Genomic DNA, 18999 nt, shown 5'->3' on the forward strand with positions numbered 1-18999 from the left:
TATACATTGATATCAGTTATAAAATTTACAGAATTGTAAAATAGCTCCCATACAATCAGAATCAGATAACCTGGAATGGTGTACTATTGACAATGCATAGTTTCCACTGAAGCACATGTCCCCCCACCTCCATTCATGATTCTCCAACAAAGAGGAGATTATATATATTTTTTTCTAGAGCCTATTTATACTGTTAAAATCCAGGTCTTTTTCTCTTTTTTATAACACTCTGAGTAGGGATGAGCATATAAAATGTAGGGCATAGATATAGTGCTTGAGAAAAGTATATCTGGTTGTTAAATAAAGGGAAAAATCTCAAGGCTTAAGAGAAAGACCTTTCCTTGATAGAGGAAGGAGATGGTAAGAAAAATGAAATAGGTAGCATTTCATAGGCACAATCACATTAAGTCCCCTCAATGGACCTGAGAGTTAGGTAAAGATATTTCTTTTGTAAATGAAGAGCCCAGAGTCATTCAACAGCTTACAGAGGGTCACACAAATAGTCCTATAGTAGAGGCAGGATTTAAATCTAGTTCTTCTAGCCCTGGAGCTTATGATTTACTCCCCATTATTTCATGCTGCACTGATGAGGGATGATGTTAGGAGGGAGGGAAACAGTTAAGAAGTTTCCCAACCCCCACCTCAGTGGGGCAGCTCAGTAGTAATTTCAAAGGACCATGTTGTAATGCTAGTCACTGGTGCCTGTCCTGTTTTTGTCATAATTTTCTTAGGCTGCTGAGACAGAAAACAGAATTCACTTCTGATTTCATGAGAGTGAGATAAGACAATTAATTTAAATGAACAACCCTTTGAATGAACTACCCTTTGAAGCTGAAGGGATGGAGGCCAATTGATGGGGTTAAAATGTCCCATATTGAAAATTGTTCTGAAATGAAATGGAAATGCATGGATTTCTTGGTATGTCACTGGTATTTCCTACACAAAAAGGCTTATATTCTGATCAATAACATTCATTGAGCATTTATTGAACATCTACTATGTGTTCAGTACTATACTAAATGCTTTGGAAAACATTATAGTGAATCAGATCTGTACCACATCCCTTCTAGAGCATATTTGAAATGATCAGACACATGAAGAGTTGACCATAACACAACATTATAAGGGTTAAGTGGCTACAGAAATGCCAAAAAAGATGATATTCAAGTACAGAGAAAACTGAGTCATTATCATTTGAACTATGCTTTGAACCATGAGAAGATTTGAACATGGAAACATATATGTATATGTGGGTAGACTGCACTGACAAATTCCATTATTATAAACCTAAATGCAACACAGTTCCTTCTTCAAAAATTATTAATGCAAAAAACCCTATTTTCAATTTGTCAGGACCTAACAAGTTGATGAACTTGCTATTCATTTTGCAAAGTGGAAAAGCATCCAATTAACATGAGAGAAAGTTGTCTTTAATTCTATTTTTGTTACTTCCTAAAATCAATGGAAACATCATTTGGGTTCATGACACATTCTCAGATCTCTTCATTTAAAAATTAATTCCAAATGGCATTTAAAATTGTCTTCTTCTCAGACTAAATGGGTCTTTATTTATTATCCACCCTAATCTAAGATAGCAAGAATCTCATGTTTTTTAGCAATCCTCCATCTGATGACATTTTATTATAGCATAAATAGAAATATATGTAGATTACAGTTACAAATTACTCCCAATGTGAAGGTCTATATCTAGTCTCTGAGATTTTAAAAAAAGATTTTATTTATTTATTCATGAGGGACAGAAAGAGAGGCAGAGACACAGGCAGAGGGAGAAGTAGGCTCCTCAAAGGGAGCCTGATGTGGGACTCGAACCCAGAACTCTGGGATCATGCCCTGAGCCAAAGACAGATGCTCAACCGCCAAGCCACCCAGGCGTCCCAAGTCTCTGAGATCTTTAAAATAGTAAATGAACTTTGTCACCACAAGCCAAGTGCCTTAAATCTCCAAGAACAAAAACTTTTCACTTTAAGGGTCACTATGATCCTACAATGAACAAAAAAGCATCAGTTCACTTGTATTAGAAAGAGGCTTAACAAAAATGCCCTCTCTGTGATGCTTGGTTACACACACATTTTTTGTTTCATTTGACATTTCTTGTAAGATGACTCAAGGGCTTTTCACTAAATGTTTCTGACTTGTCCGGTCCATAATGCCTGATTTTCTTATATTTAGTCCCACAACTTACCATCTAATAGTAAATGATAATTAGTAGAAGACCAAGTGTATACCAAGTATGTAATGGGTTCTCAATGAATGTTTGCTGATTTAATGACTAATAAGATGGAAATGCTCAGGATTCAGTAAATGCCTGAATCACCAAATTTAATTTCCTGAACCCAACAAAGGAGTACAAGTTTCATGAGAGTTCTTATAAGAAAGTCACATGACCAAAAATACTTTAATATGACCCTAACATATGTTTGGCTAAGCACAATAATCTGAAGCTCATTTCATTATTATATAACATGTAATCCTTATTGAAAAACCTTTCCACACATCCTGTCATTTTTACCTTCTTTTTATAATCTAGTGGTTTTCAACCAGGGGTAATTTTTTTTCTCCCAGGGAACATTTGACAATGTCTGGACAAATTTTTGGTTGTTACAATAGGGACCTTGAAAGTTGGGGAGCTACTGGCATCTAATAAGTAGAGACCAAGGATGTTGCTCAACATCCTACAATGCACAGGACAAGCTCTCACAACACAGAATGATCTGGCCTAAAATGCTAATAATTCCAAGGTTAAAAAACCTTATTTTAAATAAAGAAGCTAGCAGTAATGATCTCAAACCCATAGTGCTATGTGGTTGTCGAAACAAAAAGAATGTTTATGCATATCTTCTGGAAGAAAAAAAAGTTATAAAATGTAGTTGGATCCTGCTAAAAAGTTCTGTGGAGATGAGAAAAAAATAAAGTTTACAGAGAAGAGAAAGAAAATTGGATGGGATGGACATTATTTCAGTCAAGATTAGCCTAGAAAATGTTGGGAGATCTAAGTTGAAGTCTCAATATTTCAGTTTACTCTATATTAAAATGGGTTCAATGACACACCTCCTGCATAGGCATGTTTTAACAATCCAATGAACTTGAAATAATGATACTAATACTACTAGTATTACTATAAATAAACTGCAATTTATTGAGCAACTATTATATGCCATCCATACATTACTACTGATTCTCACAATTAACATCAAGGCAAGGATCATTATTTCCATTCTACAGAAGATATAATAGACTCAGAGAGTTTCTGCACTGTTTAAATTTCATATGTGGTAATAAGCAGAGCTAGGTACAGAATCAAGACAGACTGGTCGTCACCATACTTCAAAAATATCTGAGTAGTATGACCCAAAGTCCAGGCTTTTTCAGTCCTGGTTTATGCCTGGTGTTTCTGTTAATTATCAATAGCACCCACTTTCTTTCTTACAAGTAATCATCCTAAATGAGATAATAACCCCTGTCTTATCCCTTGTCTTTAAATCATAGAGAAATCTATAGCATGAAAAAAATAGAAACTTGCTGACATCCGCAAAGCTCTGACATGGATCTGAGCTATGTGTACACCTGTCCATTTACTTATCTTTGTGTGAGGGTAGTTGACAATTGGTAGCCATGAGTGGAAAGGACTCACAGAAGCTGCCATTTGGTCCTCTATATTTAAGCTACCTTAGGTGCTAATTAATTGCTTTGTCTGCCAATTTCATCATTTTATCAATGTGGCTGGTCCAAAGCAAATGGTTTGCTGGGCTATATCATAAGCTGTGGGAATCAGCTCTAAATATTTTGCCCTTTGCACAGACCAGGATGTCAGCAACCAAATTAAATATAATAGAAGTGATAAAACCATTTTGACCATATGTTAAACAGAAGAATCAATGGTATGTAACTCACCATGAGTGAATTGAAAATTAAAATAATGCAATGGGTTAGTTTATGTGATCATTTATAATTACAATCATGACAATCTAAAAAACTTTCTCCCTTCTTTTAGATTAGGTGCCTCAAATCACCCTTCAAAAAGGGACTACCACCATGAGAAGCCATTCCCTCCCCTTGCAATCTTCCCATTCTCCAAGGCTCTCTCTTTCATGATCATCAAAGCACAATGCAACACAGGAAGCCATCACAAGAAACACTGCTTCTCCCTGTTCAAATAGCAAGGCTCTGACCCTTAACTATACGTCTTCTTGCTTCCTCTGTGTGTTTTATTTTCCTCTTTTGTCTCTTGAGCCAATGGCAAGAATCTTTCTGCTAGACAAAAATCTTATTCCAAATGAAATTTAATTTCTGTATAAATCAAGCACATATATTTAATATTCCATTCCCATTCGAGGATCTTACACTAAAGCAACTGTGGTACTTAATGACACATTAAATTACTTATTAGGAAAAAAATGCGAAATGAAAATGCCATTCTTGCCTATTTGTGACAAGAGAAAAAAATAACATTTTCATCTTGGAACTCAAAGAATGCCCTCTGCTCTTAAATCTTTCTCCTTAAAATGATGTTGGAAGATAACATACTTGAGGCAAAACTAATGAATAGTGACTACTTGCTTTGGTGTTACACAAGATCTCCTATTCTTTCCTAATGCTTATTTTTTTAAATCTTTGCTGCAGCCCTTGTTTAAATTTTTTCCAACTTTATTGAGATATAATCAACATATAATGTTGTGTTTGTTTAAGGTGCACAATGTATTGATTTATACACTTACATATTGCAAAATGATTACCACTATAGCATTAATATTGCAAGATGATTACCATGTAGTGTTAGTTAACACCTCCATCACATCACATAACTACAATATCTTCTTTGTGGTGAGAACATTTAAGAGCTACTCACTTTGCAACTTTCAAATTATAATGCAGTACTGTTACCTCTAGTCACCATGCTGTATATTATATCCCAAGAACTTATTCATCTTATAACTCGAAGTTTGTATCTTTTGACCTACAGCTTCTCATTTCTCTCACCCACAGCCCCTATATCACTTTGCTCTCTGTTTCTGTGAGTTTGGTTTTTTCAGTTTCCACAAATAAGTGATATTATACAAATATTTGTTTCTGCTGTTTATTTTTAAATAAAATCCATCTGGAAGCTTTTTTAAAAAATAACATTTATTCTTAACTTACAAAGCTATGGTCAATACAGATGGATACATATATCTATATCTATATCTATATCTATATCTATATCTATATGGGTTTATATAAATATAGTCACTATGGAAAATAGGAAAAATTTTTATTACCATGGTAAAGTTATAAAAATTGGTTCCAGGTTTTAAATATGCAAGATATAGAACATATTAAATATAATGATTGAGTCAAATATACTAAGTATTTATTCACATTATCATGGCCTTGCCCTATTTTTCTTCCATACTGCCTCCTAGCTCTTATAATAACATAGTAGTCTAACTCAAACTTAATGGTTTTCACCCACAACAGTGCAGCTGGCTCAAAGGACATCACTTCCCATCCAATCTTGCTGCCAAAGTCGATTTTTCTCATGCCACAAAGTACAGTATCAAAATGATAAGAGATAATCCTACAGATAGTCACTATGCTCCTCCAGGTCCATGGCCAGTCCTCGGTTGTAGGTATGGAAAGATCATGGAATTCCACAACAGTTTCTGTTGTTCACCAACCTCCTACTCTGAGTCCAGAGCCAGGCTCAGCAAACTTGGCCCATGGGCCAAATCTAATCCACCACCTGTTTTCTAAAGTTTTACTAGAACACAGCCACACCTATTTGTTTATACACTGTCTATGGTTACTTTCACTACAAAGACAGAATTGAGTAGGTGTGACAGAGACTTTGTGGTCCATGAAGCCTAAAAAATTTACTATCTGCCCCTTTACAAAAAAAAAAATGTTGTTGATCCATCATCCAGGGCACTGAGTTTTTAAGAGAACTCATCTAGGAATTCATACATTTATCAAATCTGATTATAAGCAGAGTTTTTCACTTGCATCCCTGAGTTATATCTCTAGACTAAAGGATCATTACATAAATTTAGTCTTAGACAAGTAACTGAGAATGATTAAGTTGATCTTTACTGATTCTTTGTTCTTCCTCCATTACCTCTCCATCCCAGGCACTTACCCTGCAGCCCCCAATAAAATATCCCTTCCTTGGCAGGAGCACAGAGTTTTATTATAGCCCTATGATTGCCTTTACTCTTAGTCATAGTTTTATTATTATCATCTAATATATTTATTGTTCAGTGAGAATCTGTTAACTGAATTAATAAAAGAAAAATGTAGATCAGAATTTTCAAAACTATGTTTTGCAGAATGTTTGACATCTTTGAAATGTGCTTCATTAAAGGATGGTCTATTTAAAAAACGCAAAAAAATCCTCCTACGGTCAAATAAATTTGGAAAACAACAATATACACTGTTATCCTTCAGGAGCACCATAATTTACAGGAGCATATTAAAGTTTGGGGGAGGAGGAGGCTGATGTTAACAAAATGGCAGAGTAGGCAGCTCCAAGCTCTTGTTCTCCCATAGAAATATCCAGAAGTAAGTAGAGGGGTGTCTGGGTGGCTCAGCGGTTGAGCGTCTGCCGTCAGCCCAAGGCATCACCCTGGGGTCCCAGGATTGAGTCCTCCATCAGGCTCCCTGAATGGAGCCAGCTTCTCTCTCAGCCTGTGTCTCTGCCTCTCTCTCTGTGTCTCCCATGAATAAATAAATAAAAGTTTTAGGAAAGTAATTAGAAACTATCAGAGCTAACTTTGTCAGAGTTAACTCTAGAAGGTAGTCTAAGGTTTGTAGGAACCAAGAGACTGCTGAATTAAGAAAAAGCCAACCTCAAATGGTAGGAAAGTTTTGCAGTGTTTTTACTCATTCTTGCTGATTCCCTCCCCAACAGTGGTTTAGGTTTTGAATTAGTGGCAACCTGCATTCTCACTGTGGAAACCTGGTCCTTAGTTCTAGAGAGGGCAGAACAAACATTATTAACAAACGATTCTGTCTATTCTAACCAATGTGTACTACCAGAAGGGTTAATGTAAGACACTGTATTAGTTTGTTGGGCTGCCACAACAATATATCACAGACTGGGTGGCTTAAACAACAGAAATGTGCTCTCTCACAGTTCTGAAGGCTGTAAGTTGAATATCCAGGTGTCAGCAGGATTGGTGTCTCCCGAGGACTATCTCCCTGGCTTGCTGATAGTCACCTTCACACTCTGTCATCACATGGTCTTTCCTCTGTGTGCACACATCCCTGGCATCTCTTTTCTCCTATTTTCATAAGGACACCATTTGTATCATATTAGGGCCTACCCTTATGACCTCATTTAACCCTAATTACCTCTTTAAAGATCTTCTTTCCAAATACAGTTACATTCTGAGGTACTAAGAGGTTAGTTAGTACTTCAACATATGAATGGAGGAGTGCAGATAGAATTCAACCCATAACATTGCTTACCTCTGTTCTAACTAACTTGGAACTCAGAATGGAAAAACAGCAAGTGGTAAAAAACAATGCAAAAACCACTAAAAACCTTCAGATGCCTGGGCAAAAGATTACAACTGAAATATACAATAGACCATGTAAGGCCTGAGAGTGAAAGCTGAGGAAATTTTCTTAGGGAAATTAGGAAATTCAAATCAGCCATGTATGCAGAGGAATTTTGAAAGCCATGTGCATTCTCAGGGAAAGATGCACCCTCAGAAAAGACCTTAGCAGATCCTAAGATTTCACCTTGGGCTGATCGGTAGGTTCAGTTCAAGACTGGTTAGGTATTAAAGGAATGCTCCAGCACAGAGACAATCTGCATATTGGGAAAGGTGTGTTTCATTTGTTTGGTTGGTTGCCTGGCTGATTTGTTAGCTCTTGGTGTTCACAGAAATATCTGTCAAACTCTCATTGAACACAAGCTGAGGTACAGAGACTACAATGGCCACATGTGAGAAGGAACATAGCCTTTGCAAAAAAAATTTGGGAAACTCAGTAAACAGATAGACTACTATATTATATACTATATATTTGACAACAATCAAAACATCCAGCAAACTCTGGGGAAAGGAGAGAATCTGACTTCAAGAGTTTTCACATTATAATATTCAAATGTCCAATTATCAACAAAAATTACAAAGCATACAAAGTAACAGGAAAGTATGTTCCATTCAAAGGAACAAAAATAAATTAACAGAAATTGTCACTGAGGAAGTCCAGACATTACTAAACAAAGTCTTTAAAATAATTGTCTTAAATATGTTTAAAGGTCCAAAGGAAAACCAAAAAAAAAATAGAATTAATGGAAATCAGAAAAGTGATGAACAAAATGAGACTATTGATAAAGAGAGAAAATATAAAGAACCACACATAATGAAAAATATAGTAACAGAAATGGAGAATTCACTAGAGAAGTCAACAATAGATTTAAGCAGGAAGAAGAAAGAACCAGTTAACTTGAAGATGGAGCAACTGAATTATTGAGTCTGAGGGGCATAAAGGAAAAAGAATGAGCAAAACTGAACAAATGCTCTGCTCAACAATAGTAGAATACACATTTTACTCAAGTTCACCAATGGGATACCACCAAATGTACCACCATATACATTCTGGGAGTTCAAGAAGGAGAAGTGAGAAAGGAAGAGGTGGGAAGAATATCTGAATATTTGAATAGAGTATTTAAATAAATAATGGCTCCCCAAATTTGATGAAAACATAAATCTACAAATCCAAAATCCTCAACGAACTCCAAGTAGGAAAACTGAAAGGGGCCTACACTTCTGAGAACATTTATAATCAATCTGTTTAAAGTCAATGGCAATGAGAGGATTTTTAAAACAGCAAGAGAAAAACAACTCATTATTTACACAGGATTCCCCAATACAATTATTAGCTTATTTTCCAGTGAAACCTTGGAGGCTGGAAGACAATGGGATGATATATTTTAAGTGCTGGAAGGGAGGGAAAAAATATTAACTGGGAGCTTAGAAGCTGATTTACAACAAAATTGTTTTTCACAAATGAAGACATAAAGACATTTTCAGATGAACAAAAGCTGTAAGAGTTCATTACAATAGATCGACCCTACAAGAAATGATAAAGAGAGACCTTCAGGTTGAAATGAAAGGGTACTAGACAGTAATTTAAAACCTAATGGAAAGAAACAGCAAAAAAAAAAATAAATAAATAAAACCTAATGAAGAAATAAAAATTTCTGGTAAAAGTAAATCATGAGCAAATATAAAACAGTATTATGGTAATTTTGGTTTGTAATTCCATTTTTCCCTCCCCTAGGATTTAAGAGACAAATACATTTAAAAGGTGTTAATCTATGCTACTGAGCACACAATGAATAAATATTTAATTTGTGACAATAGCACATAAAGGGAGGAGGATGTAGCTGTATGGCAGTAGAGTTTCTGTATGTTATTGAAGTTTAGTTGGTATCAATTCATAGAAAACTGTTATAAATTTAGGGTGCTAAATGTCATCCCCATGGTAACCACAAAGAAAATATTTAATAAGTGTGTGATGTGATGAGCACTGGGTGTTATATGCAACTGATAAATTATTGAAAACTAAATCTGAAACTAATGATGTACTATATGTTGGCTAATAGAATTTAAATGATAAAAAAGATTTAATTTACAAAAAAAGAAGTATACAAAAAAGAAATAAAAGAGAATCAAAATGATTCACTACAAAAAGGTCAACCAAACACAAAAGAGAATAGTAAAAGAAGAAATGAAAGACAAAAAAAGCAGTAAGATATATAGAGATCAAATACCAAATGGCAGATATAAGTCATTCCTTATCAGTAGTTTATTTTAATGTAAATGGATTAAACTCCCCAATCAAAAGACAGACTGTAAGAATGGATAAAATAAAATATGATGCTACTATATGCTATCTACAAGAGCCTCACTTTAGATCCAAAGATGTAAGTAGTGAGGTAGTGACAGTGAAGAGATGGAAATAGGTATTCTATGTAGTCTTCAAAAGAGAATTGAGATGGTTATACTAACATCAGACAAAATACACTATAAGTAAAAGACAAAAGATTGACACTATATATTGATAAAAGGGTCAAATCATCAAAATGATATAGCAGTTCTAAAAGTAAATGCACCAAATAATGGAGCCCCCAAAATACATGAAAAAAACCTTGATAGAAATGATGGGAGAAATAATACTTCTCCAGTAATAATTGGAGACTTTAATACAGCATTTTCAGTAATGGATAGAGCATCTACACAGAGGTCAATAAGGTAATAGATGATGTGAGCAACACTATAAATCAACTAGATCTAACAAACATATATAGAATGCTCCTCCCAGCAACAGTAGAATACACATTCTTCTCAAGTGCACATGGAACATCCTCCAGGATAGACCATATATTGAACCACAAAATAAATCTTAATGCATTTTTAAAGATTAAAATCATAAAAATTATCTCTTCCAACCATAGTGCAATGAAGCTAAAAATCAACAGTAAAAGGAAAACCAGAAAATTCACAAATCTTTGGAAATCAACACATTCTCAACTCATGCATCAAAGAAGAAATCACAAGGAAATTAGAAATGAATGAAAACAAAAATGCAACATACCAAAACTTATGAGATGAAGTGAAGGTAGTGCTCAAAGGGAAATTTGTAATGTAAACGCCTACATTAAAAGAGAAGGATCTTGAATCAATAACCTAATCTTATGTATTTTAGGGAACTAGAAAAAGAAGATCAAAATAAGCCCAAAGCTCTCCAAAAAAGTAAATAATAGAGTGGAGAAAAAAATAGAAAAGCAATTAGAGAATCAACAAAACCAAAAATTGGTTATTTTAAAAGATCAACAAAAATTACAGACCTTTAGGTAGACTGACAAAGAAAAAAAGAGAAGACTCTAATAACTAAAATCAGAAATAAAAGTGGGGGCATTAATACTGACCTTGCAGAAGCAAAAATAATTATAAGAGAAGATTATAAACACATTGGATAACCTAGATGAAATGGACAAATAACTAGAAACAAAAATTACGTAAACTGAAGATGAAATAGAAAATCTCAACATACTTGTAACAAGTAAAGAGATTGAATGAGTAATCAAAAACCTTCCAACAAAGAGAAATTCAGGATCAGATAGCTTCACTGGTAAACTATTCCAAACATTTAAAAAAAATTAAACTTCTCAAACTCTTCAAGAAATAAAAAAACGAAAGAACACTTCCAAACTTGTTCTATAGGGCCAACATTATCCTGATACCAAAGCCATACAAAGACACCACAAGAAAAGAAAATCACAGACCAATATCCTTCATGAATATAGATACAAAAATCCTCAAAATATGTTAGCAAAAAAGGGGCGCCTGGGTGGCTTAGTTGGTTAAGCAACCAACTCTTGATTTCAGCTCAGGTCATGATCTCAGGGTCATGAGATTGGCTCTATGTCGGGCTTCACACTGGGCATGGAGCCTGCTTAAGATTCTCTCCCTCTCCTTCTGCCCCTTCTCCAACTTGTATACATGGTCTTTTGTTCTCTAAAAAAAAAAATGAAATTAACAAAACAAATTCAACTTTGAAGAGTTTTGTTTTTGTTTGTTCATTTGTTTTGTTTTGTTGTTTTAGATTCCACACATAGGTGAAATCATATGGCATTTGTCTTTCTTCATCTGATTTATTTCACCTAGCATAATACCCAACTAGACTTTCAAAATGCAAAAGAATGAAGTTGGAGCTCTATCACACACCACATACAAAAATTGTCTCAAAATGAATCAACAGCCTAAATATGAGAGCTGAACCATTAAACTCTTAAAGGAAAAAATACAGGTAAATCTTCATGACCATGGATTTGACTATTAATTTTTTATCACACTAAAACACAAGCAACAACAACAACAACAAAAATAAGTAATTTGGACTTCACCAAATCTAAAAACTGTTGTGCACCAAAGCACATTATCAAGAAAGAGTAGAGACAACCTACTGAATGAGAGAAAATATTTGCAAATCATATATCTGAGAAGGGTTTAATATACACAATATATAAAGAACTCCTGCAACTCAACAACAGAAAGACAACCCACCCAATACAAAAAGGGCAAAGGACTTGAATAGACTTTTCTCCAAAATGATGGCCACTAATCACAACAAAAGATGTTCAATGTCACTAGTTATTGGGGAAATGAAAGTCAAAATCACAATAAAATATCCCCTCACAAAAAAAAATATCCCCTCACACCTACTCAGATGATATGAAAATAAGCTTTGGCAAAGATGTGGAGAAATTGGAATACTCAAGCATTGCTCGTGGCAATGTAAGATAGTGTAGCCACTGTAGAAAACAGTATGACAGTTCCTTAAAAAGTTAAGCATAAAATTATCATAAGACCCAGTAATTCCACTCCTGGATATATATCCAAAAAAACTGAAAGTAGGAACTCAAACATTTCATTGCAGCATTACTCACAATAGCCAATGGGTGAAAAAAAATCCAAGTTTCCATTAATAAATGAATAAATAAACAAACTTTAGTATATACATACAATGATTATATAGTCATAAAAAGGAAAGAAGTTCTGGTACATGCAACACCATGAATGAACTTTAAAAGCATTATGCTAAGTGAAAGAAGCCAGAACAAAGGACAAATATTGTATGATTCCACTTACATGGAATACCTTGAATAGACAAACTCGAAGTGACAGAAAGTAGGTAAGAAGTTACCAGTGTCTGGAGAGAGAGGAGAATAGGGAGTTATCAGTTAATAGTTACAAAGTTTCTGTTTGAAGTGATGGAAAAATTTTGGAACTAGATAGTGGTTAATGGTTGCCCAAATTTGGAGGAACCTATATTAAAGAAACTTGTCTGACCTTAGTAGTTTTATTAATGGACTAGAGTTAACATTTCAAGGAACACTCATGAAAGACTGAAGCAAAGTACAAGTGATCTTGATTTTGAAGGGGAGGAGGAGAAATTAACTGTAGGAACAATTCTCCCTTGTTAAAGTGCAGACCGCTTCAGCAGGACTTAAATGGGGCTGGAGAGTGTGCATTTTCAACAAGCTCCCAGGTGGTACTGATTCTGCTGATCTTCCCACTACAGTTTGAATAGCAGGGGATAAAATAAATAGTTGGATGTGTTATTAATTGTGATCCTGTTTCTTCTACAGCCAATTTAATCAAATTATCCAAAAGTGAAGATGTGAATAGACAAGAATTGATAACTCTACTCCTCTCAAATAGCATAACTGTAGTTTCACTTGGGCTATCAAGACAAATGCCTTACCCCAAAGAATATAATCTGAGAGAGTGATATATAGCAACAAAGAGGATCAGTATAGGTTGGGGCTTGTCATCTTTGTGCTGGGGGTCAGGGAAGGGAGGCTTTCTTCCAAATACGTTGAAAGTATCTGAAATCTCTTTACCATGTGCCAAATCTACCTCCATTTATATTTGAATTATATACTTGAGTTATGGCAAGATCACTCTCTCATAAGAACAAGGCAAAAAGAGTCAATGCAAAGCCTATAAAAAAACAACATTTTTCACAAAACTAGAACAAATAATACTAAAATTTCTATGGAACCACAAAAGATCCCAAACAGCTAAAGCAATCTTTTTTTGTATATTTTTTATTGGAGTTTGGCTTGCCAACATATAGCATAACAACCAGTGCTCATTCCATCAAGTGCCCTCCTCAGTGCCTGTCACCCAGTCACCCCGTCCCCCCGTCCCCCCACCCACCTCCCCTTCCACCACCCCTTGTTAGTTTCCCAGAGTTAGGAGTCTCTCCTGTTCCATCACCCTCCCTGATATTTCCCACTCATTTTCTCTCCTTTCCCCTATGATCCCTTTCACTATTTTTTATATTCCCTGTATGAGTGAAACCATATGATGATTGTCCTTCTCCAACTGACTTACTTCACTCAGCATAATACCCTCCAGTTCTATCCACATTGAAGCAAATGGTCATTTCTAATGCTGAGGAATATTCCATTGTATACATAGACCACAGCTTCTTTATCCATTCATCTTTCGATGGACACCGAGGCTCCTTCCACAGTTTGGCTATTGTGGACATTGCTGCTATAAACATTGGGGTGCAGGTGTCTTGGTTTTTCACTGCATCTGTATCTTTGGGGTAAATCCCCAGCAGTGCAATTGCTGGGTCATAGGGTAGCTCTATTTTTAACTCTTTGAGGAACCTCCACACAGTTTTCCAGAGTATCTGTACCAGTTCTCATTCCTACCAACAGTGCAAGAGGGTTCTCCTTTCTCCATATCCTCTCCAACATGTGTTGTTTCCTGTCTTGTTAATTTTCACCATTCTCACTGGTGTGAGGTGGTATCTCATGGTGGTTTTGATTTGTATTTCCCTAATGCCAAGTGATGCAGAGCATTTTTTCATGTTAGCCAAAGCAATCTTGAGAAAGAAAAAACAAAGCTGGATGTATCACAATTCTAGATTTCAAGAATATACTACAAAGCTATGGTAATCAAAACAGTATAGTACCGCCACAAAAAGAGACACATAGATCAATGGAACAGAATAGAGCCCAGAAATAAACTCACACTTATATGGTCAATTAACATATGACAAAGGAGGAAAGAATATACAATGAGGAAAAGAAGGCCTCTTCAATAAATGGTGCCAGGGAAACTGGACAGCTACATGCAAAAGAATGAAATTGGACCACTTTCTAACACCATACACAAAAATAAACTCAAAATGGCTTAAAGACCTAAATATGAGACCTGAAATTGTAAAAATCTTAGAAGAGAATGGTGATAATAATTTCTCTGACATCAGTTGTAACAACATTTTTCTAGCTATGTCTAGAAAGGCAAGGGAAACAAAAGCAAAAATAAGCTATTAGGACTACATCAAAATAAAATGCTTTTGCACAATGAAGGAAACCATCAATAAAATAAAAAGGCAACCTACTGAATGAGACAGGATATTTCCAAATTATATGACCAATAAGGGGTTAATATCCAAAATATATTAAGAATTTAATATACAACTCAACACCATAAAAACAACCCAATTAAAAAGTGAGTAGAGGACCTAAATAGACATTTTCCAAAGAAGACATCCAGATGGCCAACAGACACATGAAAAGGCGCTCAACATCACTAATCATCAGGGAAATGCAAATCAAAACCTCAATGAAATATTACCTTAGATCTGTGAGAATGGTTAAAATAAAAAAGACAAGAAATAACAAGTGTTGGCAAGGATTTGGAAGAAAAGGAACCCTCATACACTGTTGGTGGAAATGCAAATTGGCACAGCCACTGTGGAAGAGTATGAAGGTTCCTCACAAACTTAAAAATAGAATTACCGTAAGATCCAATAATTCCACTACTGAGCATTTACCCAAAGAAGACAAAAGCATTAATTTGAAAGGATATATGCACCCCTATGTTTATGGCAGCATTATTTACAATAGTCAAGATACAGAAGCAACCTGAGTCCATTGATAGATGAATAGATAAGGAAGATGTGGCACATGCGCGCGCGCACGCACACACACACACGGGTATTATGCAGCCATAAAAAGGATGAGACTGTGCAATTTGTGACATGGATGGACCTAGAGGGTATTATACTAAAATAAGCCAGACTGAGAAAGACAAATACTGCATGATTTCACTCAAATGTGGAATCTAAAAATAATGAAACAAATAAGCAGAATCAGCCCCATAAACACAGAGAACAAATGATTCTAATGATTTAGAATTGTTCTAATGAACAAACTAATGATTGCCGAAGAGTGTGGGAGATAGGCAAAATGGGCAAAAGGAGAGGAAGATACAGATTTTCAGTTATGAAATGAAAAAATCACGGAAATAAAAGGCATGGCATAAAGAATGTATTCAATGATATTATAAATAACAATGTATGGGGATAGATGGTAGCTATACTTGTGGCGAGCATAGTATAGTGTTTAAACTTGTCAAATCACTATCCTGTATCCCTGCAACTAATATAACATTGGGTGTCACCCACACTCAAATAATAAAAAAACAATAAGGTAAAAAATAAAAGAAGAAAGAGTGAAAGGGAAAGAGGGAGGGAGAGAGTGAAAATGGGAGAGAGGAGACAAGGTTTAGAAAGAAAGGGATAAATAGTGATGTGAGAGATTAGATGTCTACATAATTCTTTTTCCTATGTAGTTCTCATCCAGTTCACTTTGGAATATCATAACTTTGCCGATAAAACCAATTACATGAGGTTAACTCGTGTTAACTATTTCTTTCTACAGTTTACAGAACACATTCATTCAATCACTGGTGATCACATCTAAGAATGGGTCCTTGTTAATTACAACACCTTAGCAGATTACTGCACTACAATATAAATGAAAGGTTGTGCTCGCACATATCAGGATAACAAAAATGAAAAACAGTTCTATCATTTAACTCAAAGAACTTGCAGGCCAAGTCCCAGTACCTTCTCTCATTGAGCTAATTCCAATGGCCTCAGACATTTTACCCCTGCAGTTAAGAAAAGTGTCCTTAAAGTTAGGCAATTTCTGCCACTTACAAATTCTGTGACCTTGGGAAAATTAACTACCTTTGTGTTTCAGCTTCCTCATCTATAAAATGGGGGACATGGTAGCACCTAATTACTGAAGAATGAATGAGGCACTCAGTGGCACACAGCAAGGTTTTTTTTAAAGATTTTATTTATTTATTCATGAGAGAGAGAGAGAAAGAGAGAGAGAGGCAGAGACACAGGCAGAGAGAGAAGCAGGTTCCATGCAGGGAGCCTGATGTGGGACTCGATCCCGAGACTCCAGGACCACGCCCTGGGCTGAAGGCAGGCACTAAACCGCTGAGCCAACCAGGGATCCCCACAGCAAGGCTTTTTTTATGTATCAGCTCTTAATATATGCATGTGCTAATCCCGTATCCAAAAATTGCTTTTTCTTCTTTCCAAGATTTTATATCCAAATGCAAACGAAACTTGAGACAATGCCTGAGATGGAAGAGGTCAGCTATAAAGGATCAAATTATCCCAGAAATATACAAGCCAGCAGAAAATACCATGGTTGGCAGGTCAGGAGGGAAAGAGGTTATTGTGTAATGGATGCAGTGCAGCAAAGTGGTTGAAAGTTTAGGTTTTTGGGATGACAATCATAAGGCATGGAGTGTCAGCTTTTCTTATTACTGTAGCAGGACTTTAAGCAAGTTACTTAACCAGTTTCTTCATCTGAAAACATGTACTGGTGCAGTAAAACAATTCCTCTTTTGTGAGGATTATACTAGATACTTTTTAAAATGTGCTTAGTGTGTCAATATGTGGTAGCTTAAATATTTTGAGTTCCAGCAATATATTCACACTGCCATTTACTGGGAAGGATAAAAATAAATATATGACGGTATGAGCCAGGCTCCTAAATTCTTACAGGCCAATTGGGGAGGCCATACAAATGGATAATGTACAGTGGCAGACAATCTATATTTGAATTTTCAAATTCCTCGTTAAGATGACGTTTCTCTTTTTCCTGTTTCTTTATCCCCCACCATTCGTTTTCTCATCTATCTTGTATATAAAAATTCATGAAAGTTTTCCATCCTGAGTTGGGCTAATTAAAATGAAATATTTTATTGTGAAGAGAAGAAAAAAGCAAACATATACAATTTCTCATGACTTGCCTCCACCTTGTCTAAATTTATCTCTTATTAGCAGGAAAATATATTTGTTATAGAATAGAATTTTATGGCCAAGGAAGAGATTCATTTTAATTTTGTTCTGAGTAACCAAAGGAGAAAAACAAATGAGGCAGAGTAGAAGGTGGCCCTGGACAGGAAGTAATCCTGACAGATGCTGAAATAAAGAGGGGACGGGATGAACTAAAAGGCTTGGAATATCTCAAATATGTAGGCTGAAATATGTGTTGGTAATAGGGTATTGCCTGTGATTCTATACTTACAAACATTTAAAAAATACCCACAACTGTTTTTCATTAAAAACAGAAAAATTAGTTATGTTAAAGAAAAAAGTGTAATACATCTCTTTCACCAAAAGTTCTTGCCTGGAGACTTAAATTAGCTGTTTAGCCTCAGTTTCCTTTCATCAAAGGAAAGAATTGGGGAACCCACCAACTTGTAGAGTTTAAAAAGATGGTGCTCAAGTGCCACCACAGCTGTGTTCTGCTATCAGCCTTAGGGCTCCGGAGACCTCAACTTAAACTCCTCCTTATTTAGATTCTAGTGGCTTGTTGGTACAGAGCCAATTGGAGTGTAGCCTGCACTAGGTTGCTGAGACCATGTCAAGTGAAGAGAGACAATTTTCCACCAGGGAAAGCAGCAAGTGAATAGATGGTTCATGGCAGTGTGTTCTTATCCCAGAAAACATTAGGGGGTAACTACATGAGAGCAATAGAGATATTCTGCAGAAAAACATGAAACTGGAAATCATTAGACAATGATGTCTATCATTGAAGAGCCAAGAGTCTGCGGCCATACCCCCCTGGACACTCCTGTAGTCATCTGATCTCAGACACTAAGCAGAAAAGGGCCTGGTTAGTGCTTGGGTGGAAGAGCAAGAGAAAGAGAGCTAGCACATGGGCCTCTGGAGAAAAAAGTGGTTTCTCTATTGAAAGCACATTGAGAATTAATAACCCCTGCTTTACAATCTTGGCATTAAATGACATTTCCAAGTTTATTTCTTAAAATGAGCGCATGTTCTTTGGTTTTGTATTTCTGTACATCATTTTTCATTGGGGGTCAAAGGATAGAAAGAATGAATGGGGAAAATTCAAAGGTATCAAGAGAATCAATTTGATCCACTGATTTAAAGGGTGTCATGCAAAAGGAGGTGGATGCTTCTGACTCACCCAGAGTTCAAAACGCAGCTCCATTTGAACTCATGACCCAGGCTGTTTCATCACTGTGGGCACCTGCTGTTGATGTCTACAATGTTGGTGAGCCTCAGGTCAAAAAATGCCACCCACCCAAAAGGCAATTTTGATAGCAGCTACTGATAGTCAATTCA

The 18999-nt window shown here is 35.7% G+C and overlaps 1 protein-coding gene across 2 annotated transcripts in view; it reads left to right on the forward strand.

Annotated features, from left to right (window-relative positions):
• Positions 1 to 18999, forward strand: part of GLRA2 (glycine receptor alpha 2) — a 173943-nt gene that overhangs the window by 24318 nt on the left and 130626 nt on the right. The gene's annotated exons all lie outside the window — the stretch shown is intronic.

This window comes from Nyctereutes procyonoides, unplaced genomic scaffold (assembly GCF_905146905.1).
Source record: "Nyctereutes procyonoides isolate TBG_1078 unplaced genomic scaffold, NYPRO_anot_genome, whole genome shotgun sequence".
Taxonomy (NCBI): domain Eukaryota; kingdom Metazoa; phylum Chordata; class Mammalia; order Carnivora; family Canidae; genus Nyctereutes; species Nyctereutes procyonoides.